We start from the raw sequence: 26,407 nt of genomic DNA on the forward strand, positions 1-26,407 counted from the left end.
AAACCAGAGATTGAAATGAGCACAGATAAAGTTCCTTAAGTCAAATATGGAATAGACAAGAGCTACTCCTTGCTCAACGAAATGGACTCAACACCGCATATTAAACGCCTAAGAATGTACCTGACTAGTAAGTATCTTAAAACCTATGGATTGCTATGTCTCCGAAAGAGAATCAAGCATGTGTACAGGGGCATAAACGCAGCAGTGATAGGATTGGAGAGGTTCGGTGAGCAAATGAAGACCCTTTGAAATCATATTGCATGGTACCCATTACACGGGTCTCAACTCTCCAAGTTTAAGGTATTCTTCCTTCAGCTAAAACATGCATGTGGAACCCAAGTATGATCAACCATGTGAACGGGAGACGTGTTCAAATATGTCTCAGTTTTCCTCCCCTGGTACTCGGGTGCAACATTCCAGACGCTTTACTAACACTCTCCCCACTTGGAGAGTCAGCGCCTTTAACCTCCTGTTTGGCCCAGTTTGCAATTTCTGCGGAAGATGAACAGGAATAGCGAGAACCAATGAGAGGCTAGCTGGAGGTGTCTGGACGGGCAAATTTAACTCTCATTGCCCACCAGGAAGAGGAATTAACCAAAGGCTCAGCATGCCGGGCCGGAACCAGATTAGGGCCTGAAGCCATCCTGCGGTGTTGCGGCCAGGTCACAAGAAAGCGAGTTGAAGAAAGGAGCTCAGGGGCACTGTAATTCACAAACCTGCAGAGTTATAAATGACAGCTATCGTCCAAAAATAGACTGAAGTAAGGCTGCCAAGAGGACTTGAAAGCGGGGCAGAATTGCAGGAAACCGATTTCAGGAGGTAGACTGGAATTGCATTGAAAGCATAGGAAAAGAGGCAGAACGTCCACAATGATGCACTTGGCCAAAAAGGGCGTATGCGTTTTTTCCTGAATATATTCAGGAAAAAACGCATACGCCCTTTTTGGCCAACCAAGCAAGCTTGCAAAGGAAATCTGCACTACAATGAAGTCTCACTTCCCCCCGGTCAAAAGGGTCATCTGAAAAAAGTGTAAAATCCAGAAAGGCAGGACAGGCCATGGAGAACTGGGAGCCTTGTTATGCTGATGGGCGGGATGTAAATTGCCAACAACCACTCGGGAGAAGTGTATGGTGTTTCCTGAAACATCTAAAAAACAAAGCAACAGAGCCTAGGGCACTTCCACTTATGGTCCTATAGCTTAGGGAAATTAAAATCAAAAAGACACAGCCACCCCAAAGTTTGGGACGCCTCCGTTTACAAGAACCTCGTTTACCGTACAAGTTCAATATCACAGAAAGTGAAAAATGGATAAAGAACTTGTGGTACTTACGTACAATGCAGTATCACTCAGCAATGAAATCTATGTCATCAGGCCCGTAGCAGCATAATGAGTGGATTCAGGTACGATGATTCTAACTGAAATAAGTCACACAGAAAAAGAAACATCATAAGATATCACTAATACACGGAATGTAAACTTGGCTACACAGGAACTGCATTCCAAAACAGAACAGGGTCTCAAATTTAGAAAACCAACTTATGCTTGCTTAAGGGGAAAGGTGAGTTGGGGTGCTGCATAAAACCAGAGATTGAAATGAGCACAGATAAAGTTCCTTAAGCCAAATATGGAATAGACAAGAGCTACTCCTTGCTCAACGAAATGGACTCAACACCCCATATTAAACGCCTAAGAATGTACCTGACTAGTAAGTATCTTAAAACCTATGGATTGCTATGTCTGCAATAGAGAATCAAGCGTGTGTACAGGGGCATAAATGCAGCAGTGATAGGATTGGAGAGGTTCGGTGAGCAAATGAAGACCCTTTGAAGTCATATTGCATGGTACCCATTCCACGGGTCTCAACTCTCCAGGTTTAAGGTATTCTTCCTTCAGCTAAAACATGCATGTGGAACCCAGAGTATGATCAACCATGTGAACGGGAGACGTGTTCAATTATGTCTCAGTTTTCCTCCCCTGGTACTCGGGTGCAACATTCCAGACGCTTCACTAACACTCTCCCCACTTGGAGAGTCAGTCCCTTTAACCTCCTGTTTGGCCCAGTTTGCAATTTCGGCGGAGGATGAACAGGAATAGCGAGAACCAATGAGAGACTAGCTGGAGGTGTCTGGCCGGGCAAATTTAACTCTCATTTCCCAACAGGAAGAGGAAATAACCAAAGGCTCAGCGTGCCGTACCAGAACCAGATTAGGGCCTGAAGCCATCCTGCGGTGATGCGGCCAGCTCAAAAGAAAGCGAGTTGAAGAAAGGAGCTCAGGGGCACTGTAATTCACAAACCTGCAGAGTTATAAATGACAGCTATCGTCCAAAAATAGACTGAAGTAAGGCTGCCAAGAGGACTTGAAAGCGGGGCAGAATTGCAGGAAACCGATTTCAGGAGGTAGACTGGAATTGCATTGAAAGCATAGGAAAAGAGGCAGAACGTCCACAATGATGCACTTGGCCAAAAAGGGCGTATGCGTTTTTTCCTGAATATATTCAGGAAAAAACGCATACGCCCTTTTTGGCCAACCAAGCAAGCTTGCAAAGGAAATCTGCACGACAATGAAGTCTCACTTCCCCCCGGTCAAAAGGGCCATCTGAAAAAAGTGTAAAATCCAGAAAGGCAGGACAGGCCATGGAGAACTGGGAGCCTTGTTATGCTGATGGGCGGGATGTAAATTGCCAACAACCACTCGGGAGAAGTGTATGGTGTTTCCTGAAACATCTAAAAAACAAAGCAACAGAACCTAGGGCACTTCCACTTATGGTCCTATAGCTTAGGGAAATTAAAATCAAAAAGACACAGCCACCCCAAAGTTTGGAACGGCTCTGTTTACAAGAACCTCGTTTACAGTACAAGTTCAACATCGCAGAAAGTGAAAAATGGATAAAGAAGTTGTGGTATTTACTTACAAAGCAATATCACTCAGCAATGAAATCTGTGTCATCAGGCCCTTAGCAGCACAATGAGTGGATTCAGGTATGATGATTCTAACTGAAATAAGTCACACAGAAAAAGAAACATCATAAGATATCAGTAATACACGGAATGGAAACTTGGCTACACAGGAACTGAATTACAGAACAGAACAGGGTCTCAAATTTAGAAAACCAACTTATGCTTGCTTAAGGGTAAAGGTGAGTTGGGGTGCTGCATAAAACCAGAGATTGAAAGGAGCACAGATAAAGTTCCTTAAGCCAAATATGGAATAGACAAGAGCTACTCCTTGCTCAACGAAATGGACTCAACACCGCATATTAAACGCCTAAGAATGTACCTGACTAGTAAGAATCTTAAAACCTATGGATTGCTATGTCTCCGAAAGAGAATCAAGCATGTGTACAGGGGCATAAACACAGCAGTGATAGGATTGGAGAGGTTCGGTGAGCAAATGAAGACCCTTTGAAGTCATATTGCATGGTACCCATTACACGGATCTCAACTCTCCAGGTTTAAGGTATTCTTCCTTCAGCTAAAACATGCATGTGGAACCCAAGTATGATCAACCATGTGAACGGGAGACGTGTTCAAATATGTCTCAGTTTTCCTCCCCTGGTACTCGGGTGCAACATTCCAGACACTTTACGAACACTCTCCCCACTTGGAGAGTCAGCGCCTTTAACCTCCTGTTTGGCCCAGTTTGCAATTTCTGCGGAAGATGAACAGGAATAGCGAGAACCAATGAGAGGCTAGCTGGAGGTGTCTGGACGGGCAAATTTAACTCTCATTTCCCACCAGGAAGAGGAAATAACCAAAGGCTCAGCGTGCCGTACCGGAACCAGATTAGGGCCTGAAGCCATCCTGCGGTGTTGCGGCCAGCTCAAAAGAAAGCGAGTTGAAGAAAGGAGCTCAGGGGCACTGTAATTCACAAACCTGCAGAGTTATAAATGACAGCTATCGTCCAAAAATAGACTGAAGTAAGGCTGCCAAGAGGACTTGAAAGCGGGGCAGAATTGCAGGAAACCGATTTCAGGAGGTAGACTGGAATTGCATTGAAAGCATAGGAAAAGAGGCAGAACGTCCACAATGATGCACTTGGCCAAAAAGGGCGTATGCGTTTTTTCCTGAATATATTCAGGAAAAAACGCATACGCCCTTTTTGGCCAACCAAGCAAGCTTGCAAAGGAAATCTGCACTACAATGAAGTCTCACTTCCCCCCGGTCAAAAGGGCCATCTGAAAAAAGTGTAAAATCCAGAAAGGCAGGACAGGCCATGGAGAACTGGGAGCCTTGTTATGCTGATGGGCGGGATGTAAATTGCCAACAACCACTCGGGAGAAGTGTATGGTGTTTCCTGAAACATCTAATAAACAAAGCAACAGAACCTAGGGCACTTCCACTTATGGTCCTATAGCTTAGGGAAATTAAAATCAAAAAGACACAGCCACCCCAAAGTTTGGAACGGCTCTGTTTACAAGAACCTCGTTTACAGTACAAGTTCAACATCGCAGAAAGTGAAAAATGGATAAAGAACTTGTGGTATTTACTTACAAAGCAATATCACTCAGCAATGAAATCTGTGTCATCAGGCCCTTAGCAGCACAATGAGTGGATTCAGGTATGATGATTCTAACTGAAATAAGTCACACAGAAAAAGAAACATCATAAGATATCAGTAATACACGGAATGTAAACTTGGCTACACAGGAACTGAATTACAGAACAGAACAGGGTCTCAAATTTAGAAAACCAACTTATGCTTGCTTAAGGGTAAAGGTGAGTTGGGGTGCTGCATAAAACCAGAGATTGAAATGAGCACAGATAAAGTTCCTTAAGCCAAATATGGAATAGACAAGAGCTACTCCTTGCTCAACGAAATGGACTCAACACCCCATATTAAACGCCTAAGAATGTACCTGACTAGTAAGTATCTTAAAACCTATGGATTGCTATGTCTCCGAAAGAGAATCAAGCATGTGTACAGGGGCATAAACGCAGCAGTGATAGGATTGGAGAGGTTCGGTGAGCAAATGAAGACCCTTTGAAGTCATATTGCATGGTACCCATTCCACGGGTTTCAACTACCCAGGTTTAAGGTATTCTTCCTTCAGCTAAAACATGCATGTGGAACCTAGAGTATGATCAACCATGTGATCGGGAGACGTGTTCAAATATGTCTCAGTTTTCCTCCCCTGGTACTCGGGTGCAACATTCCAGACGCTTTACTAACACTCTCCCCACTTGGAGAGTCAGTCCCTTTAACCTCCTGTTTGGCCCAGTTTGCAATTTCTGCGGAAGATGAACAGGAATAGCGAGAACCAATGAGAGGCTAACTGGAGGTGTCTGGACGGGCAAATTTAACTCTCATTGCCCACCAGGAAGAGGAATTAACCAAAGGCTCAGCATGCCGGGCCGGAACCAGATTAGGGACTGAAGCCATCCTGCGGTGTTGCGGCCAGCTCAAAAGAAAGCGAGTTGAAGAAAGGAGCTCAGGGGCACTGTAATTCACAAACCTGCAGAGTTATAAATGACAGCTATCGTCCAAAAATAGACTGAAGTAAGGCCACCAAGAGGAGTTGAAAGCGGGGCAGAATTGCAGGAAACCGATTTCAGGAGGTAGACTGGAATTGCATTGAAAGCATAGGAAAAGAGGCAGAACGTCCACAATGATGCACTTGGCCAAAAAGGGCGTATGCGTTTTTTCCTGAATATATTCAGGAAAAAACGCATACGCCCTTTTTGGCCAACCAAGCAAGCTTGCAAAGGAAATCTGCACTACAATGAAGTCTCACTTCCCCCCGGTCAAAAGGGCCATCTGAAAAAAGTGTAAAATCCAGAAAGGCAGGACAGGCCATGGAGAACTGGGAGCCTTGTTATGCTGATGGGCGGGATGTAAATTGCCAACAACCACTCGGGAGAAGTGTATGGTGTTTCCTGAAACATCTAAAAAACAAAGCAACAGAGCCTAGGGCACTGCCACTTATGGTCCTATAGCTTAGGGAAATTAAAATCAAAAAGACACAGCCACCCCAAAGTTTGGGACGCCTCTGTTTACAAGAACCTCGTTTACAGTACAAGTTTAACATCACAGAAAGTGAAAAATGGATAAAGAACTTGTGGTACTTACGTACAATGCAGTATCACTCAGCAATGAAATCTATGTCATCAGGCCCGTAGCAGCATAATGAGTGGATTCAGGTACGATGATTCTAACTGAAATAAGTCACACAGAAAAAGAAACATCATAAGATATCACTAATACACGGAATGTAAACTTGGCTACACAGGAACTGCATTCCAAAACAGAACAGGGTCTCAAACTTAGAAAACCAACTTATGCTTGCTTAAGGGTAAAGGTGAGTTGTGGTGCTGCATAAAACCAGAGATTGAAATGAGCACAGATAAAGTTCCTTAAGCCAAATATGGAATAGACAAGAACTACTCCTTGCTCAACGAAATGGACTCAAAACACCATATTAAACCCCTAAGAATGTACCTGACTTGTAAGTATCTTAAAACCTATGGATTGCTATGTCTCCAAAAGAGAATCAAGCGTGTGTACAGGGGAATAAACGCAGCAGTGATAGGATTGGAGAGGTTCGGTGAGCAAATGAAGACCCTTTGAAGTCATATTGCATGGTACCCATTCCACGGGTCTCAACTCTCCATGTTTAAGGTATTCTTCCTTCAGCTAAAACATGCATGTGGAACCCAGAGTATGATCAACCATGTGATTGGGAGACGTGTTCAAATATGTCTCAGTTTTCCTCCCCTGGTACTCGGATGCAACATTCCAGACGCTTTACTAACACTCTCCCGACTTTCAGAGTCAGTCTCTTTAACCTCCTGTTTGGCCCAGTTTGCAATTTCTGCGGAAGATGAACAGGAATAGCGAGAACCAATGAGAGACTAGCTGGAGGTGTCTGGACGGGCAAATTTAACTCTCATTTCCCACCAGGAAGAGGAATTAACCAAAGGCTCAGCATGCCGGGCCGGAACCAGATTAGGGCCTGAAGCCATCCTGCGGTGTTGCGGCCAGCTCAAAAGAAAGCGAGTTGAAGAAAGGAGCTCAGGGACACTGTAATTCACAAACCTGCAGAGTTATAAATGACAGCTATCGTCCAAAAATAGACTGAAGTAAGGCTGCCAAGAGGACTTGAATGCGGGGCAGAATTGCAGGAAACCGATTTCAGGAGGTAGACTGGAATTGCATTGAAAGCATAGGAAAAGAGGCAGAACGTCCACAATGATGCACTTGGCCAAAAAGGGCGTATGCGTTTTTTCCTGAATATATTCAGGAAAAAACACATACGCCCTTTTTGGCCAACCAAGCAAGCTTGCAAAGGAAATCTGCACTACAATGAAGTCTCACTTCCCCCCGGTCAAAAGGGCCATCTGAAAAAAGTGTAAAATCCAGAAAGGCAGGACAGGACATGGAGAACTGGGAGCCTTGTTATGCTGATGGGCGGGATGTAAATTGCCAACAACCACTCGGGAGAAGTGTATGGTGTTTCCTGAAACATCTAAAAAACAAAGCAACAGAGCCTAGGGCACTTCCACTTATGGTCCTATAGCTTAGGGAAATTAAAATCAAAAAGACACAGCCACCCCAAAGTTTGGAACGGCTCTGTTTACAAGAACCTCGTTTACAGTACAAGTTCAACATCGCAGAAAGTGAAAAATGGATAAAGAAGTTGTGGTATTTACTTACAAAGCAATATCACTCAGCAATGAAATCTGTGTCATCAGGCCCTTAGCAGCACAATGAGTGGATTCAGGTATGATGATTCTAACTGAAGTAAGTCACACAGAAAAAGAAACATCATAAGATATCAGTAATACACGGAATGTAAACTTGGCTACACAGGAACTGAATTACAGAACAGAACAGGGTCTCAAATTTAGAAAACCAACGTATTCTTGCTTAAGGGTAAAGGTGAGTTGGGGTGCTGCATAAAACCAGAGATTGAAATGAGCACAGATAAAGTTCCTTAAGCCAAATATGGAATAGACAAGAGCTACTCCTTGCTCAACGAAATGGACTCAACACCCCATATTAAACGCCTAAGAATGTACCTGACTAGTAAGTATCTTAAAACCTATGGATTGCTATGTCTCTGAAAGAGAATCAAGCATGTGTACAGGGGCATAAACGCAGCAGTGATAGGATTGGAGAGGTTCGGTGAGCAGATGAAGACCCTTTGAAGTCATATTGCATGGTACCCATTCCACGGGTTTCAACTACCCAGGTTTAAGGTATTCTTCCTTCAGCTAAAACATGCATGTGGAACCTAGAGTATGATCAACCATGTGATCGGGAGACGTGTTCAAATATGTCTCAGTTTTCCTCCCCTGGTACTCGGGTGCAACATTCCAGACGCTTTACTAACACTCTCCCCACTTGGAGAGTCAGTCCCTTTAACCTCCTGTTTGGCCCAGTTTGCAATTTCTGCGGAAGATGAACAGGAATAGCGAGAACCAATGAGAGGCTAGCTGGAGGTGTCTGGACGGGCAAATTTAACTCTCATTTCCCACCAGGAAGAGGAATTAACCAAAGGCTCAGCATGCCGGGCCGGAACCAGATTAGGGCCTGAAGCCATCCTGCGGTGTTGCGGCCAGGTCACAAGAAAGCGAGTTGAAGAAAGGAGCTCAGGGGCACTGTAATTCACAAACCTGCAGAGTTATAAATGACAGCTATCGTCCAAAAATAGACTGAAGTAAGGCTGCCAAGAGGACTTGAAAGCGGGGCAGAATTGCAGGAAACCGATTTCAGGAGGTAGACTGGAATTGCATTGAAAGCATAGGAAAAGAGGCAGAACGTCCACAATGATGCACTTGGCCAAAAAGGGCGTATGCGTTTTTTCCTGAATATATTCAGGAAAAAACGCATACGCCCTTTTTGGCCAACCAAGCAAGCTTGCAAAGGAAATCTGCACTACAATGAAGTCTCACTTCCCCCCGGTCAAAAGGGCCATCTGAAAAAAGTGTAAAATCCAGAAAGGCAGGACAGGCCATGGAGAACTGGGAGCCTTGTTATGCTGATGGGCGGGATGTAAATTGCCAACAACCACTCGGGAGAAGTGTATGGTGTTTCCTGAAACATCTAAAAAACAAAGCAACAGAGCCTAGGTCACTGCCACTTATGGTCCTATAGCTTAGGGAAATTAAAATCAAAAAGACACAGCCACCCCAAAGTTTGGGGCAACTCTGTTTACAAGAACCTCGTTTACAGTACAAGTTCAACATCGCAGAAAGTGAAAAATGGATAAAGAAGTTGTGGTATTTACTTACAAAGCAATATCACTCAGCAATGAAATCTGTGTCATCAGGCCCTTAGCAGCACAATGAGTGGATTCAGGTATGATGATTCTAACTGAAGTAAGTCACACAGAAAAAGAAACATCATAAGATATCAGTAATACACGGAATGTAAACTTGGCTACACAGGAACTGAATTACAGAACAGAACAGGGTCTCAAATTTAGAAAACCAACTTATGCTTGCTTAAGGGTAAAGGTGAGTTGGGGTGCTGCATAAAACCAGAGATTGAAATGAGCACAGATAAAGTTCCTTAAGTCAAATATGGGATAGACAAGAGCTACTCCTTGCTCAACGAAATGGACTCAACACCGCATATTAAACGCCTAAGAATGTACCTGACTAGTAAGTATCTTAAAACCTATGGATTGCTATGTCTCCAAAAGAGAATCAAGCATGTGTACAGGGGCATAAACGCAGCAGTGATAGGATTGGAGAGGTTCGGTGAGCAAATGAAGACCCTTTGAAGTCATATTGCATGGTACCCATTACACGGGTCTTAACTCTCCAGGTTTAAGGTATTCTTCCTTCAGCTAAAACATGCATGTGGAACCCAAGTATGATCAACCATGTGAACGGGAGACGTGTTCAAATATGTCTCAGTTTTCCTCCCCTGGTACTCGGGTGCAACATTCCAGACGCTTTACTAACACTCTCCCCACTTGGAGAGTCAGTCCCTTTAACCTCCTGTTTGGCCCAGTTTGCAATTTCTGCGGAAGATGAACAGGAATAGCGAGAACCAATGAGAGGCTAGCTGGAGGTGTCTGGACGGGCAAATTTAACTCTCATTTCCCACCAGGAAGAGGAATTAACCAAAGGCTCAGCATGCCGGGCCGGAACCAGATTAGGGCCTGAAGCCATCCTGCGGTGTTGCGGCCAGCTCAAAAGAAAGCGAGTTGAAGAAAGGAGCTCAGGGGCACTGTAATTCACAAACCTGCAGAGTTATAAATGACAGCTATCGTCCAAAAATAGACTGAAGTAAGGCTGCCAAGAGGACTTGAAAGCGGGGCAGAATTGCAGGAAACCGATTTCAGGAGGTAGACTGGAATTGCATTGAAAGCATAGGAAAAGAGGCAGAACGTCCACAATGATGCACTTGGCCAAAAAGGGCGTATGCGTTTTTTCCTGAATATATTCAGGAAAAAACGCATACGCCCTTTTTGGCCAACCAAGCAAGCTTGCAAAGGAACTCTACACTACAATGAAGTCTCACTTCCCCCCGGTCAAAAGGGCCATCTGAAAAAAGTGTAAAATCCAGAAAGGCAGGACAGGCCATTGAGAACTGGGAGCCTTGTTATGCTGATGGGCGGGATGTAAATTGCCAACAACCACTCGGGAGAAGTGTATGGTGTTTCCTGAAACATCTAAAAAACAAAGCAACAGAACCTAGGGCACTTCCACTTATGGTCCTATAGCTTAGGGAAATTAAAATCAAAAAGACACAGCCACCCCAAAGTTTGGAACGGCTCTGTTTACAAGAACCTCGTTTACAGTACAAGTTCAACATCGCAGAAAGTGAAAAATGGATAAAGAAGTTGTGGTATTTACTTACAAAGCAATATCACTCAGCAATGAAATCTGTGTCATCAGGCCCTTAGCAGCACAATGAGTGGATTCAGGTATGATGATTCTAACTGAAGTAAGTCACACAGAAAAAGAAACATCATAAGATATCAGTAATACACGGAATGTAAACTTGGCTACACAGGAACTGAATTACAGAACAGAACAGGGTCTCAAATTTAGAAAACCAACTTATGCTTGCTTAAGGGTAAAGGTGAGTTGGGGTGCTGCATAAAACCAGAGATTGAAAGGAGCACAGATAAAGTTCCTTAAGTCAAATATGGAATAGACAAGAGCTACTCCTTGCTCAACGAAATGGACTCAACACCGCATATTAAACGCCTAAGAATGTACCTGACTAGTAAGTATCTTAAAACCTATGGATTGCTATGTCTCCGAAAGAGAATCAAGCATGTGTACAGGGGCATAAACACAGCAGTGATAGGATTGGAGAGGTTCGGTGAGCAAATGAAGACCCTTTGAAGTCATATTGCATGGTACCCATTACACGGGTCTTAACTCTCCAGGTTTAAGGTATTCTTCCTTCAGCTAAAACATGCATGTGGAACCCAAGTATGATCAACCATGTGAACGGGAGACGTGTTCAAATATGTCTCAGTTTTCCTGCCCTGGTACTCGGGTGCAACATTCCAGACGCTTTACTAACACTCTCCCCACTTGGAGAGTCAGCGCCTTTAACCTCCTGTTTGGCCCAGTTTGCAATTTCTGCGGAAGATGAACAGGAATAGCGAGAACCAATGAGAGACTAGCTGGAGGTGTCTGGACGGGCAAATTTAACTCTCATTTCCCACCAGGAAGAGGAATTAACCAAAGGCTCAGCATGCCGGGCCGGAACCAGATTAGGGCCTGAAGCCATCCTGCGGTGTTGCGGCCAGCTCAAAAGAAAGCGAGTTGAAGAAAGGAGCTCAGGGGCACTGTAATTCACAAACCTGCAGAGTTATAAATGACAGCTATCGTCCAAAAATAGACTGAAGTAAGGCTGCCTAGAGGACTTGAATGCGGGGCAGAATTGCAGGAAACCGATTTCAGGAGGTAGACTGGAATTGCATTGAAAGCATAGGAAAAGAGGCAGAACGTCCACAATGATGCACTTGGCCAAAAAGGGCGTATGCGTTTTTTCCTGAATATATTCAGGAAAAAACGCATACGCCCTTTTTGGCCAACCAAGCAAGCTTGCAAAGGAAATCTGCACTACAATGAAGTCTCACTTCCCCCCGGTCAAAAGGGCCATCTGAAAAAAGTGTAAAATCCAGAAAGGCAGGACAGGCCATGGAGAACTGGGAGCCTTGTTATGCTGATGGGCGGGATGTAAATTGCCAACAACCACTCGGGAGAAGTGTATGGTGTTTCCTGAAACATCTAAAAAACAAAGCAACAGAGCCTAGGGCACTTCCACTTATGATCCTGTAGCTTAGGGAAATTAAAATCAAAAAGACACAGCCACCTCAAAGTTTGGAACGGCTCTGTTTACAAGAACCTCGTTTACAGTATAAGTTCAACATCGCAGAAAGTGAAAAATGGATAAAGAAGTTGTGGTATTTACTTACAAAGCAATATCACTCAGCAATGAAATCTGTGTCATCAGGCCCTTAGCAGCACAATGAGTGGATTCAGGTATGATGATTCTAACTGAAATAAGTCACACAGAAAAAGAAACATCATAAGATATCACTAATACACGGAATGTAAACTTGGCTACACAGGAACTGAATTACAGAACAGAACAGGGTCTCAAATTTAGAAAACCAACGTATTCTTGCTTAAGGGTAAAGGTGAGTTGGGGTGCTGCATAAAACCAGAGATTGAAATGAGCACAGATAAAGTTCCTTAAGCCAAATATGGAATAGACAAGAGCTACTCCTTGCTCAACGAAATGGACTCAACACCCCATATTAAACGCCTAAGAATGTACCTGACTAGTAAGTATCTTAAAACCTATGGATTGCTATGTCTCCGAAAGAGAATCAAGCATGTGTACAGGGGCATAAACGCAGCAGTGATAGGATTGGAGAGGTTCGGTGAGCAGATGAAGACCCTTTGAAGTCATATTGCATGCTACCCATTCCACGGGTTTCAACTACCCAGGTTTAAGGTATTCTTCCTTCAGCTAAAACATGCATGTGGAACCTAGAGTATGATCAACCATGTGATCGGGAGACGTGTTCAAATATGTCTCAGTTTTCCTCCCCTGGTACTCGGGTGCAACATTCCAGACGCTTTACTAACACTCTCCCCACTTGGAGAGTCAGTCCCTTTAACCTCCTGTTTGGCCCAGTTTGCAATTTCTGCGGAAGATGAACAGGAATAGCGAGAACCAATGAGAGGCTAGCTGGAGGTGTCTGGACGGGCAAATTTAACTCTCATTTCCCACCAGGAAGAGGAATTAACCAAAGGCTCAGCATGCCCGCCCGGAACCAGATTAGGGCCTGAAGCCATCCTGCGGTGTTGCGGCCAGGTCAAAAGAAAGCGAGTTGAAGAAAGGAGCTCAGGGGCACTGTAATTCACAAACCTGCAGAGTTATAAATGACAGCTATCGTCCAAAAATAGACTGAAGTAAGGCTGCCAAGAGGACTTGAAAGCGGGGCAGAATTGCAGGAAACCGATTTCAGGAGGTAGACTGGAATTGCATTGAAAGCATAGGAAAAGAGGCAGAAAGTCCACAATGATGCACTTGGCCAAAAAGGGCGTATGCGTTTTTTCCTGAATATATTCAGGAAAAAACGCATACGCCCTTTTTGGCCAACCAAGCAAGCTTGCAAAGGAAATCTGCACTACAATGAAGTCTCACTTCCCCCCGGTCAAAAGGGCCATCTGAAAAAAGTGTAAAATCCAGAAAGGCAACAGGCCATTGAGAACTGGGAGCCTTGTTATGCTGATGGGCGGGATGTAAATTGCCAACAGACACTTGGGAGAAGTGTATGGTGTTTCCTGAAACATCTAAAAAACAAAGCAACAGAGCCTAGGGCACTTCCACTTATGGTCCTATAGCTTAGGGAAATTAAAATCAAAAAGACACAGCCACCCCAAAGTTTGGAACGGCTCTGTTTACAAGAACCTCGTTTACAGTACAAGTTCAACATCGCAGAAAGTGAAAAATGGATAAAGAACTTGTGGTACTTACGTACAATGCAGTATCACTCAGCAATGAAATCTATGTCATCAGGCTCTTAGCAGCATAATGAGTAGATTCAGGTACGATGATTCTAACTGAAATAAGTCACACAGAAAAAGAAACATCATAAGATATCACTAATACACGGAATGTAAACTTGGCTTCACAGGAACTGCATTCCAAAACAGAACAGGGTCTCAAATTTAGAAAACCAACTTATGCTTGCTTAAGGGGAAAGGTGAGTTGGGGTGCTGCATAAAACCAGAGATTGAAATGAGCACAGATAAAGTTCCTTAAGCCAAATATGGAATAGAAAAGAGCTACTCCTTGCTCAACGAAATGGACTCAAAACCCCATATTAAACCCCTAAGAATGTACCTGACTAGTAAGTATCTTAAAACCTATGGATTGCTATGTCTCCAAAAGAGAATCAAGCGTGTGTACAGGGGCATAAACGCAGCAGTGATAGGATTGGAGAGGTTCGGTGAGCAAATGAAGACCCTTTGAAGTCATATTACATGGTACCCATTACACGGGTCTCAACTCTCCAGGTTTAAGGTATTCTTCCTTCAGCTAAAACATGCATGTGGAACCCAAGTATGATCAACCATGTGAACGGGAGACGTGTTCAAATATGTCTCAGTTTTCCTGCCCTGGTACTCGGGTGCAACATTCCAGACGCTTTACTAACACTCTCCCCACTTGGAGAGTCAGCGCCTTTAACCTCCTGTTTGGCCCAGTTTGCAATTTCTGCGGAAGATGAACAGGAATAGCGAGAACCAATGAGAGACTAGCTGGAGGTGTCTGGAGGGGCAAATTTAACTCTCATTTCCCACCAGGAAGAGGAATTAACCAAAGGCTCAGCATGCCGGGCCGGAACCAGATTAGGGCCTGAAGCCATCCTGCGGTGTTGCGGCCAGCTCAAAAGAAAGCGAGTTGAAGAAAGGAGCTCAGGGGCACTGTAATTCACAAACCTGCAGAGTTATAAATGACAGCTATCGTCCAAAAATAGACTGAAGTAAGGCTGCCTAGAGGACTTGAATGCGGGGCAGAATTGCAGGAAACCGATTTCAGGAGGTAGACTGGAATTGCATTGAAAGCATAGGAAAAGAGGCAGAACGTCCACAATGATGCACTTGGCCAAAAAGGGCGTATGCGTTTTTTCCTGAATATATTCAGGAAAAAACGCATACGCCCTTTTTGGCCAACAAAGCAAGCTTGCAAAGGAAATCTGCACTACAATGAAGTCTCACTTCCCCCCGGTCAAAAGGGCCATCTGAAAAAAGTGTAAAATCCAGAAAGGCAGGACAGGCCATGGAGAACTGGGAGCCTTGTTATGCTGATGGGCGGGATGTAAATTGCCAACAACCACTCGGGAGAAGTGTATGGTGTTTCCTGAAACATCTAAAAAACAAAGCAACAGAGCCTAGGGCACTTCCACTTATGATCCTGTAGCTTAGGGAAATTAAAATCAAAAAGACACAGCCACCTCAAAGTTTGGAACGGCTCTGTTTACAAGAACCTCGTTTACAGTACAAGTTCAACATCGCAGAAAGTGAAAAATGGATAAAGAAGTTGTGGTATTTACTTACAAAGCAATATCACTCAGCAATGAAATCTGTGTCATCAGGCCCTTAGTAGCACAATGAGTGGATTCAGGTATGATGATTCTAACTGAAATAAGTCACACAGAAAAAGAAACATCATAAGATATCAGTAATACACGGAATGTAAACTTGGCTACACAGGAACTGAATTACAGAACAGAACAGGGTCTCAAATTTAGAAAACCAACGTATTCTTGCTTAAGGGTAAAGGTGAGTTGGGGTGCTGCATAAAACCAGAGATTGAAATGAGCACAGATAAAGTTCCTTAAGCCAAATATGGAATAGACAAGAGCTACTCCTTGCTCAACGAAATGGACTCAACACCCCATATTAAACGCCTAAGAATGTACCTGACTAGTAAGTATCTTAAAACCTATGGATTGCTATGTCTCCGAAAGAGAATCAAGCATGTGTACAGGGGCATAAACGCAGCAGTGATAGGATTGGAGAGGTTCGGTGAGCAGATGAGGACCCTTTGAAGTCATATTGCATGGTACCCATTCCACGGGTTTCAACTACCCAGGTTTAAGGTATTCTTCCTTCAGCTAAAACATGCATGTGGAACCTAGAGTATGATCAACCATGTGATCGGGAGACGTGTTCAAATATGTCTCAGTTTTCCTCCCCTGGTACTCGGGTGCAACATTCCAGACGCTTTACTAACACTCTCCCCACTTGGAGAGTCAGTCCCTTTAACCTCCTGTTTGGCCCAGTTTGCAATTTCTGCGGAAGATGAACAGGAATAGCGAGAACCAATGAGAGGCTAGCTGGAGGTGTCTGGACGGGCAAATTTAACTCTCATTTCCCACCAGGAAGAGGAATTAACCAAAGGCTCAGCATGCCGGGCCGGAACCAGATTAGGGCCTGAAGCCATCCTGCGGTGTTGCGGCCAGGTCAAAAGAAAGCGAGTTGAAGAAAGGAGCTCAGGGGCACTGTAATTCACAAACCTGCAGAGTTATAAATGACAGCTATCGTCCAAAAATAGACTGAAGTAAGGCTGCCTAGAGGACTTGAATGCGGGGCAGAATTGCAGGAAACCGATTTCAGGAGGTAGACTGGAATTGCATTGAAAGCATAGGAAAAGAGGCAGAACGTCCACAATGATGCACTTGGCCAAAAAGGGCGTATGCGTTTTTTCCTGAATATATTCAGGAAAAAACGCATACGCCCTTTTTGGCCAACAAAGCAAGCTTGCAAAGGAAATCTGCACTACAATGAAGTCTCACTTCCCCCCGGTCAAAAGGGCCATCTGAAAAAAGTGTAAAATCCAGAAAGGCAGGACAGGCCATGGAGAACTGGGAGCCTTGTTATGCTGATGGGCGGGATGTAAATTGCCAACAACCACTCGGGAGAAGTGTATGGTGTTTCCTGAAACATCTAAAAAACAAAGCAACAGAGCCTAGGACACTTCCACTTATGATCCTGTAGCTTAGGGAAATTAAAATCAAAAAGACACAGCCACCTCAAAGTTTGGAACGGCTCTGTTTACAAGAACCTCGTTTACAGTACAAGTTCAACATCGCAGAAAGTGAAAAATGGATAAAGAAGTTGTGGTATTTACTTACAAAGCAATATCACTCAGCAATGAAATCTGTGTCATCAGGCCCTTAGCAGCACAATGAGTGGATTCAGGTATGATGATTCTAACTGAAATAAGTCACACAGAAAAAGAAACATCATAAGATATCAGTAATACACGGAATGTAAACTTGGCTACACAGGAACTGAATTACAGAACAGAACAGGGTCTCAAATTTAGAAAACCAACGTATTCTTGCTTAAGGGTAAAGGTGAGTTGGGGTGCTGCATAAAACCAGAGATTGAAATGAGCACAGATAAAGTTCCTTAAGCCAAATATGGAATAGACAAGAGCTACTCCTTGCTCAACGAAATGGACTCAACACCCCATATTAAACGCCTAAGAATGTACCTGACTAGTAAGTATCTTAAAACCTATGGATTGCTATGTCTCCGAAAGAGAATCAAGCATGTGTACAGGGGCATAAACGCAGCAGTGATAGGATTGGAGAGGTTCGGTGAGCAAATGAAGACCCTTTGAAGTCATATTGCATGGTACCCATTCCACGGGTTTCAACTACCCAGGTTTAAGGTATTCTTCCTTCAGCTAAAACATGCATGTGGAACCTAGAGTATGATCAACCATGTGATCGGGAGACGTGTTCAAATATGTCTCAGTTTTCCTCCCCTGGTACTCGGGTGCAACATTCCAGACGCTTTACTAACACTCTCCCCACTTGGAGAGTCAGTCCCTTTAACCTCCTGTTTGGCCCAGTTTGCAATTTCTGCGGAAGATGAACAGGAATAGCGAGAACCAATGAGAGGCTAGCTGGAGGTGTCTGGACGGGCAAATTTAACTCTCATTTCCCACCAGGAAGAGGAATTAACCAAAGGCTCAGCATGCCGGCCCGGAACCATATTAGGGCCTGAAGCCATCCTGCGGTGTTGCGGCCAGGTCACAAGAAAGCGAGTTGAAGAAAGGAGCTCAGGGGCACTGTAATTCACAAACCTGCAGAGTTATAAATGACAGCTATCGTCCAAAAATAGACTGAAGTAAGGCTGCCAAGAGGACTTGAAAGCGGGGCAGAATTGCAGGAAACCGATTTCAGGAGGTAGACTGGAATTGCATTGAAAGCATAGGAAAAGAGGCAGAACGTCCACAATTATGCACCTGGCCAAAAAGGGCGTATCTATTTTTTCCTGAATATATTCAGGAAAAAACGCATACGCCCTTTTTGGCCAACCAAGCAAGCTTGCAAAGGAAATCTGCACTACAATGAAGTCTCACTTCCCCCCGGTCAAAAGGGCCATCTGAAAAAAGTGTAAAATCCAGAAAGGCAGGACAGGCCATGGAGAACTGGGAGCCTTGTTATGCTGATGGGCGGGATGTAAATTGCCAACAACCACTCGGGAGAAGTGTATGGTGTTTCCTGAAACATCTAAAAAACAAAGCAACAGAACCTAGGGCACTTCCACTTATGGCCCTATAGCTTAGGGAAATTAAAATCAAAAAGACACAGCCACCCCAAAGTTTGGAACGGCTCTGTTTACAAGAACCTCGTTTACAGTACAAGTTCAACATCACAGAAAGTGAAAAATGGATAAAGAAGTTGTGGTATTTACTTACAAAGCAATATCACTCAGCAATGAAATCTGTGTCATCAGGCCCTTAGCAGCACAATGAGTGGATTCAGGTATGATGATTCTAACTGAAATAAGTCACACAGAAAAAGAAACATCATAAGATATCAGTAATACACGGAATGTAAACTTGGCTACACAGGAACTGAATTACAGAACAGAACAGGGTCTCAAATTTAGAAAACCAACTTATGCTTGCTTAAGGGTAAAGGTGAGTTGGGGTGCTGCATAAAACCAGAGATTGAAATGAGCACAGATAAAGTTCCTTAAGCCAAATATGGAATAGACAAGAGCTACTCCTTGCTCAACGAAATGGACTGAACACCGCATATTAAACGCCTAAGAATGTACCTGACAAGTAAGTATCTTACAACCTATAGATTGCTATGTCTCCGAAAGAGAATCAAGCATGTGTACAGGGGCATAAACGCAGCAGTGATAGGATTGGAGAGGTTCGGTGAGCAAATGAAGACCCTTTGAAGTCATATTGCATGGTACCCATTCCACGGGTCTCAACTCTCCAGGTTTAAGGTATTCTTCCTTCAGCTAAAACATGCATGTGGAACCCAAGTATGATCAACCATGTGAACGGGAGACGTGTTCAAATATGTCTCAGTTTTCCTCCCCTGGTACTCGGGTGCAACATTCCAGACGCTTTACTAACACTCTCCCCACTTGGAGAGTCAGCGCCTTTAACCTCCTGTTTGGCCCAGTTTGCAATTTCTGCGGAAGATGAACAGGAATAGCGAGAACCAATGAGAGGCTAGCTGGAGGTGTCTGGACGGGCAAATTTAACTCTCATTTCCCACCAGGAAGAGGAATTAACCAAAGGCTGAGCGTGCCATACCAGAACCAGATTAGGGCCTGAAGCCATCCTGCGGTGTTGCGGCCAGCTCAAAAGAAAGCGAGTTGAAGAAAGGAGCTCAGGGGCACTGTAATTCACAAACCTGCAGAGTTATAAATGACAGCTATCGTCCAAAAATAGACTGAAGTAAGGCTGCCAAGAGGACTTGAAAGCGGGGCAGAATTGCAGGAAACCGATTTCAGGAGGTAGACTGGAATTGCATTGCAAGCATAGGAAAAGAGGCAGAACGTCCACAATGATGCACTTGGCCAAAAAGGGCGTATGCGTTTTTTCCTGAATATATTCAGGAAAAAACGCATACGCCCTTTTTGGCCAACCAAGCAAGCTTGCAAAGGAAATCTGCACTACAATGAAGTCTCACTTCCCCCCGGTCAAAAGGGCCATCTGAAAAAAGTGTAAAATCCAGAAAGGCAGGACAGGCCATGGAGAACTGGGAGCCTTGTTATGCTGATGGGCGGGATGTAAATTGCCAACAACCACTCGGGAGAAGTGTATGGTGTTTCCTGAAACATCTAAAAAACAAAGCAACGGAACCTAGGGCACTTCCACTTATGGTCCTATAGCTTAGGGAAATTAAAATCAAAAAGACACAGCCACCCCAAAGTTTGGAACGGCTCTGTTTACAAGAACCTCGTTTACAGTACAAGTTCAACATCGCAGAAAGTGAAAAATGGATAAAGAAGTTGTGGTATTTACTTACAAAGCAATATCACTCAGCAATGAAATCTGTGTCATCAGGCCCTTAGCAGCACAATGAGTGGATTCAGGTATGATGATTCTAACTGAAGTAAGTCACACAGAAAAAGAAACATCATAAGATATCAGTAATACACGGAATGTAAACTTGGCTACACAGGAACTGAATTACAGAACAGAACAGGGTCTCAAATTTAGAAAACCAACTTATGCTTGCTTAAGGGTAAAGGTGAGTTGGGGTGCTGCATAAAACCAGAGATTGAAATGAGCACAGATAAAGTTCCTTAAGTCAAATATGGAATAGACAAGAGCTACTCCTTGCTCAACGAAATGGACTCAACACCGCATATTAAACGCCTAAGAATGTACCTGACTAGTAAGTATCGTAAAACCTATGGATTGCTATGTCTCCAAAAGAGAATCAAGCATGTGTGCAGAGGCATAAACGCAGCAGTGATAGGATTGGAGAGGTTCGGTGAGCAAATGAAGACCCTTTGAAGTCATATTGCATGGTACCCATTACACGGGTCTTAACTCTCCAGGTTTAAGGTATTCTTCCTTCAGCTAAAACATGCATGTGGAACCCAAGTATGATCAACCATGTGAACGGGAGACGTGTTCAAATATGTCTCAGTTTTCCTCCCCTGGTACTCGGGTGCAACATTCCAGACGCTTTACTAACACTCTCCCCACTTGGAGAGTCAGCGCCTTTAACCTCCTGTTTGGCCCAGTTTGCAATTTCTGCGCAAGATGAACAGGAATAGCGAGAACCAATGAGAGACTAGCTGGAGGTGTCTGGACCGGCAAATTTAACTCTCATTTCCCACCATGAAGAGGAAATAACCAAAGGCTCAGCGTGCCATGCCGGAACCAGATTAGGGCCTGAAGCCATCCTGCGGTGTTGCGGCCAGGTCACAAGAAAGCGAGTTGAAGAAAGGAGCTCAGGGGCACTGTAATTCACAAACCTGCAGAGTTATAAATGACAGCTATCGTCCAAAAATAGACTGAAGTAAGGCTGCCAAGAGGACTTGAAAGCGGGGCAGATTTGCAGGAAACCGATTTCAGGAGGTAGACTGGAATTGCATTGAAAGCATAGGAAAAGAGGCAGAACGTCCACAATGATGCACTTGGCCAAAAAGGGCGTATGCGTTTTTTCCTGAATATATTCAGGAAAAAACGCATACGCCCTTTTTGGCCAACCAAGCAAGCTTGCAAAGGAAATCTGCACTACAGTGAAGTCTCACTTCCCCCCGGTCAAAAGGGCTATCTGAAAAAAGTGTAAAATCCAGAAAGGCAAGACAGGCCATGGAGAACTGGGAGCCTTGTTATGCTGATGGGCGGGATGTAAATTGCCAACAACCACTCCGGAGAAGTGTATGGTGTTTCCTGAAACACCTAAAAAACAAAGCACCAGAGCCTAGGGCACTTCCACTTATGGTCCTATACCTTAGGGAAATTAAAATCAAAAAGACACAGCCACCCCAAAGTTTGGGACGCCACCGTTTACAAGAACCTCGTTTACCGTACAAGTTCAATATCACAGAAAGTGAAAAATGGACAAAGAACTTGTGGTACTTACGTACAATGCAGTATCACTCAGCAATGAAATCTATGTCATCAGGCCCGTAGCAGCATAATGAGTGGATTCAGGTACGATGATTCTAACTGAAATAAGTCACACAGAAAAAGAAACATCATAAGATATCAATAATACACGGAATGTAAACTTGGCTACACAGGAACTGAATTACAGAACAGAACAGGGTCTCAAATTTAGAAAACCAACTTATGCTTGCTTAAGGGTAAATGTGAGTTGGGGTGCTGCATAAAACCAGAGATTGAAATGAGCACAGATAAAGTTCCTTAAGTCAAATATGGAATAGAGAAGAGCTACTCCTTGCTCAACGAAATAGACTCAACACCGCATATTAAACGCCTAAGAATGTACCTGACTAGTAAGTATCTTAAAACCTATGGATTGCTATGTCTCCGAAAGAGAATCAAGCATGTGTACAGGGGCATAAACGCAGCAGTGATAGGATTGGAGAGGTTCGGTGAGCAAATGAAGACCCTTTGAAATCATATTGCATGGTACCCATTACACGGGTCTCAACTCTCCAGGTTTAAGGTATTCTTCCTTCAGCTAAAACATGCATGTGGAACCCAAGTATGATCAACCATGTGAATGGGAGACGTGTTCAAATATGTCTCAGTTTTCCTCCCCTGGTACTCGGGTGCAACATTCCAGACGCTTTACTAACACTCTCCCCACTTGGAGAGTCAGCGCCTTTAACCTCCTGTTTGGCCCAGTTTGCAATTTCTGCGGAAGATGAACAGGAATAGCGAGAACCAATGAGAGGCTAGCTGGAGGTGTCTGGACGGGCAAATTTAACTCTCATTTCCCACCAGGAAGAGGAAATAACCAAAGGCTCAGCGTGCCGTACCGGAACCAGATTAGGGCCTGAAGCCATCCTGCGGTGTTGCGGCCAGCTCAAAAGAAAGCGAGTTGAAGAAAGGAGCTCAGGGGCACTGTAATTCACAAACCTGCAGAGTTATAAATGACAGCTATCGTCCAAAAATAGACTGAAGTAAGGCTGCCAAGAGGACTTGAAAGCGGGGCAGAATTGCAGGAAACCGATTTCAGGAGGTAGACTGGAATTGCATTGAAAGCATAGGAAAAGAGGCAGAACGTCCACAATGATGCACTTGGCCAAAAAGGGCGTATGCGTTTTTTCCTGAATATATTCAGGAAAAAACGCATACGCCCTTTTTGGCCAACCAAGCAAGCTTGCAAAGGAAATCTGCACTACAATGAAGTCTCACTTCCCCCCGGTCAAAAGGGCCATCTGAAAAAAGTGTAAAATCCAGAAAGGCAGGACAGGCCATGGAGAACTGGGAGCCTTGTTATGCTGATGGGCGGGATGTAAATTGCCAACAACCACTCGGGAGAAGTGTATGGTGTTTCCTGAAACATCTAAAAAACAAAGCAACAGAACCTAGGGCACTTCCACTTATGGTCCTATAGCTTAGGGAAATTAAAATCAAAAAGACACAGCCACCCCAAAGTTTGGAATGGCTCTGTTTACAAGAACCTCGTTTACAGTACAAGTTCAACATCGCAGAAAGTGAAAAATGGATAAAGAAGTTGTGGTATTTACTTACAAAGCAATATCACTCAGCAATGAAATCTGTGTCATCAGGCACTTAGCAGCACAATGAGTGGATTCAGGTATGATGATTCTAACTGAAGTAAGTCACACAGAAAAAGAAACATCATAAGATATCAGTAATACACGGAATGTAAACTTGGCTACACAGGAACTGAATTACAGAACAGAACAGGGTCTCAAATTTAGAAAACCAACTTATGCTTGCTTAAGGATAAAGGTGAGTTGGGGTGCTGCATAAAACCAGAGATTGAAATGAGCACAGATAAAGTTCCTTAAGTCAAATATGGAATAGACGAGAGCTACTCCTTGCTCAACGAAATGGACTCAACACCGCACATAAAACGCCTAAGAATGTACCTGACTAGTAAATATCTTAAAACCTATGGATTGCTATGTCTCCGAAAGAGAATCAAGCATGTGTACAGGGGCATAAATGCAGCAGTGATAGGATTGGAGAGGTTCGGTGAGCAAATGAAGACCCTTTGAAGTCATATTGCATGGTACCCATTCCACGGGTTTCAACTACCCAGGTTTAATGTATTCTTCCTTCAGCTAAAACATGCATGTGGAACCTAGAGTATGATTAACCATGTGATCGGGAGACGTGTTCAAATATGTCTCAGTTTTCCTCCCCTGGTACTCGGGTGCAACATTCCAGACGCTTTACTAACACTCTCCCCACTTGGAGAGTCAGCGCCTTTAACCTCCTGTTTGGCCCAGTTTGCAATTTCTGCGGAAGATGAACAGGAATAGCGAGAACCAATGAGAGGCTAGCTGGAGGTGTCTGGACGGGCAAATTTAACTCTCATTTCCCACCAGGAAGAGGAATTAACCAAAGGCTCAGCGTGCCGGGCCGTAACCAGATTAGGGCCTGAAGCCATCCTGCGGTGTTGCGGCCAGGTCACAAGAAAGCGAGTTGAAGAAAGGAGCTCAGGGGCACTGTAATTCACAAACCTGCAGAGTTATAAATGACAGCTATCGTCCAAAAATAGACTGAAGTAAGGCTGCCAAGAGGACTTGAAAGCGGGGCAGAATTGCAGGAAACCGATTTCAGGAGGTAGACTGGAATTGCATTGAAAGCATAGGAAAAGAGGCAGAACGTCCACAATGATGCACTTGGCCAAAAAGGGCGTATGCGTTTTTTCCTGAATATATTCAGGAAAAAACGCATACGCCCTTTTTGGCCAACCAAGCAAGCTTGCAAAGGAAATCTGCACTACAATGAAGTCTCACTTCCCCCCGGTCAAAAGGGCCATCTGAAAAAAGTGTAAAATCCAGAAAGGCAGGACAGGCCATGGAGAACTGGGAGCCTTGTTATGCTGATGGGCGGGATGTAAATTGCCAACAATCACTCGGGAGAAGTGTATGGTGTTTCCTGAAACATCTAAAAAACAAAGCAACAGAACCTAGGGCACTTCCACTTATGGTCCTATAGCTTAGGGAAATTAAAATCAAAAAGACACAGCCACCCCAAAGTTTGGAACTGCTCTGTTTACAAGAACCTCGTTTACAGTACAAGTTCAACATCGCAGAAAGTGAAAAATGGATAAAGAAGTTGTGGTATTTACTTAGAAAGCAATATCACTCAGCAATGAAATCTGTGTCATCAGGCCCTTAGCAGCACAATGAGTGGATTCAGGTATGATGATTCTAACTGAAATAAGTCACACAGAAAAAGAAACATCATAAGATATCAGTAATACACGGAATGTAAACTTGGCTATACAGGAACAGAATTACAGAACAGAACAGGGTCTCAAATTTAGAAAACCAACTTCTTCTTGCTTAAGGGTAAAGGTGAGTTGGGGTGCTGCATAAAACCAGAGATTGAAATGAGCACAGATAAAGTTCCTTAAGCCAAATATGGAATACACAAGAGCTACTCCTTGCTCAACGAAATGGACTCAACACCCCATATTAAACGCCTAAGAATGTACCTGACTAGTAAGTATCTTAAAACCTATGGATTGCTATGTCTCTGAAAGAGAATCAAGCATGTGTACAGGGGCATAAACGCAGCAGTGATAGGATTGGAGAGGTTCGGTGAGCAAATGAAGACCCTTTGAAGTCATATTGCATGGTACCCATTCCACGGGTTTCAACTACCCAGGTTTAAGGTATTCTTCCTTCAGCTAAAACATGCATGTGGAACCTAGAGTATGATCAACCATGTGATCGGGAGACGTGTTCAAATATGTCTCAGTTTTCCTCCCCTGGTACTCGGGTGCAACATTCCAGACGCTTTACTAACACTCTCCCCACTTGGAGAGTCAGCGCCTTTAACCTCCTGTTTGGCCCAGTTTGCAATTTCTGCGGAAGATGAACAGGAATAGTGAGAACCAATGAGAGGCTAGCTGGAGGTGTCTGGACGGGCAAATTTAACTCTCATTTCCCACCAGGAAGATGAAATAACCAAAGGCTCAGCGTGCCGTACCGGAACCAGATTAGGGCCTGAAGCCATCCTGCGGTGTTGCGGCCAGGTCACAAGAAAGCGAGTTGAAGAAAGGAGCTTAGGGGCACTGTAATTCACAAACCTGCAGAGTTATAAATGACAGCTATCGTCCAAAAATAGACTGAAGTAAGGCTGCCAAGAGGACTTGAAAGCGGGGCAGAATTGCAGGAAACCGATTTCAGGAGGTAGACTGGAATTGCATTGAAAGCATAGGAAAAGAGGCAGAACGTCCACAATGATGCACTTGGCCAAAAAGGGCGTATGCGTTTTTTCCTGAATATATTCAGGAAAAAACGCATACGCCCTTTTTGGCCAACCAAGCAAGCTTGCAAAGGAAATCTGCACTACAATGAAGTCTCACTTCCCCCCGGTCAAAAGGGCCATCTGAAAAAAGTGTAAAATCCAGAAAGGCAGGACAGGCCATGGAGAACTGGGAGCCTTGTTATGCTGATGGGCGGGATGTAAATTGCCAACAGACACTCGGGAGAAGTGTATGGTGTTT

General features: G+C 44.0%; 1 long non-coding RNA gene across 1 annotated transcript in view; it reads right to left on the reverse strand.

Moving 5' to 3' along the window:
• LOC307185423 overlaps positions 1 to 26,407 on the reverse strand; it is a 974,370-nt gene that overhangs the window by 730,121 nt on the left and 217,842 nt on the right. The gene's annotated exons all lie outside the window — the stretch shown is intronic.

Source organism: Stenella coeruleoalba (genome assembly GCF_951394435.1).
Source record: "Stenella coeruleoalba genome assembly, chromosome: 4".
Lineage (NCBI taxonomy): Eukaryota > Metazoa > Chordata > Mammalia > Artiodactyla > Delphinidae > Stenella > Stenella coeruleoalba.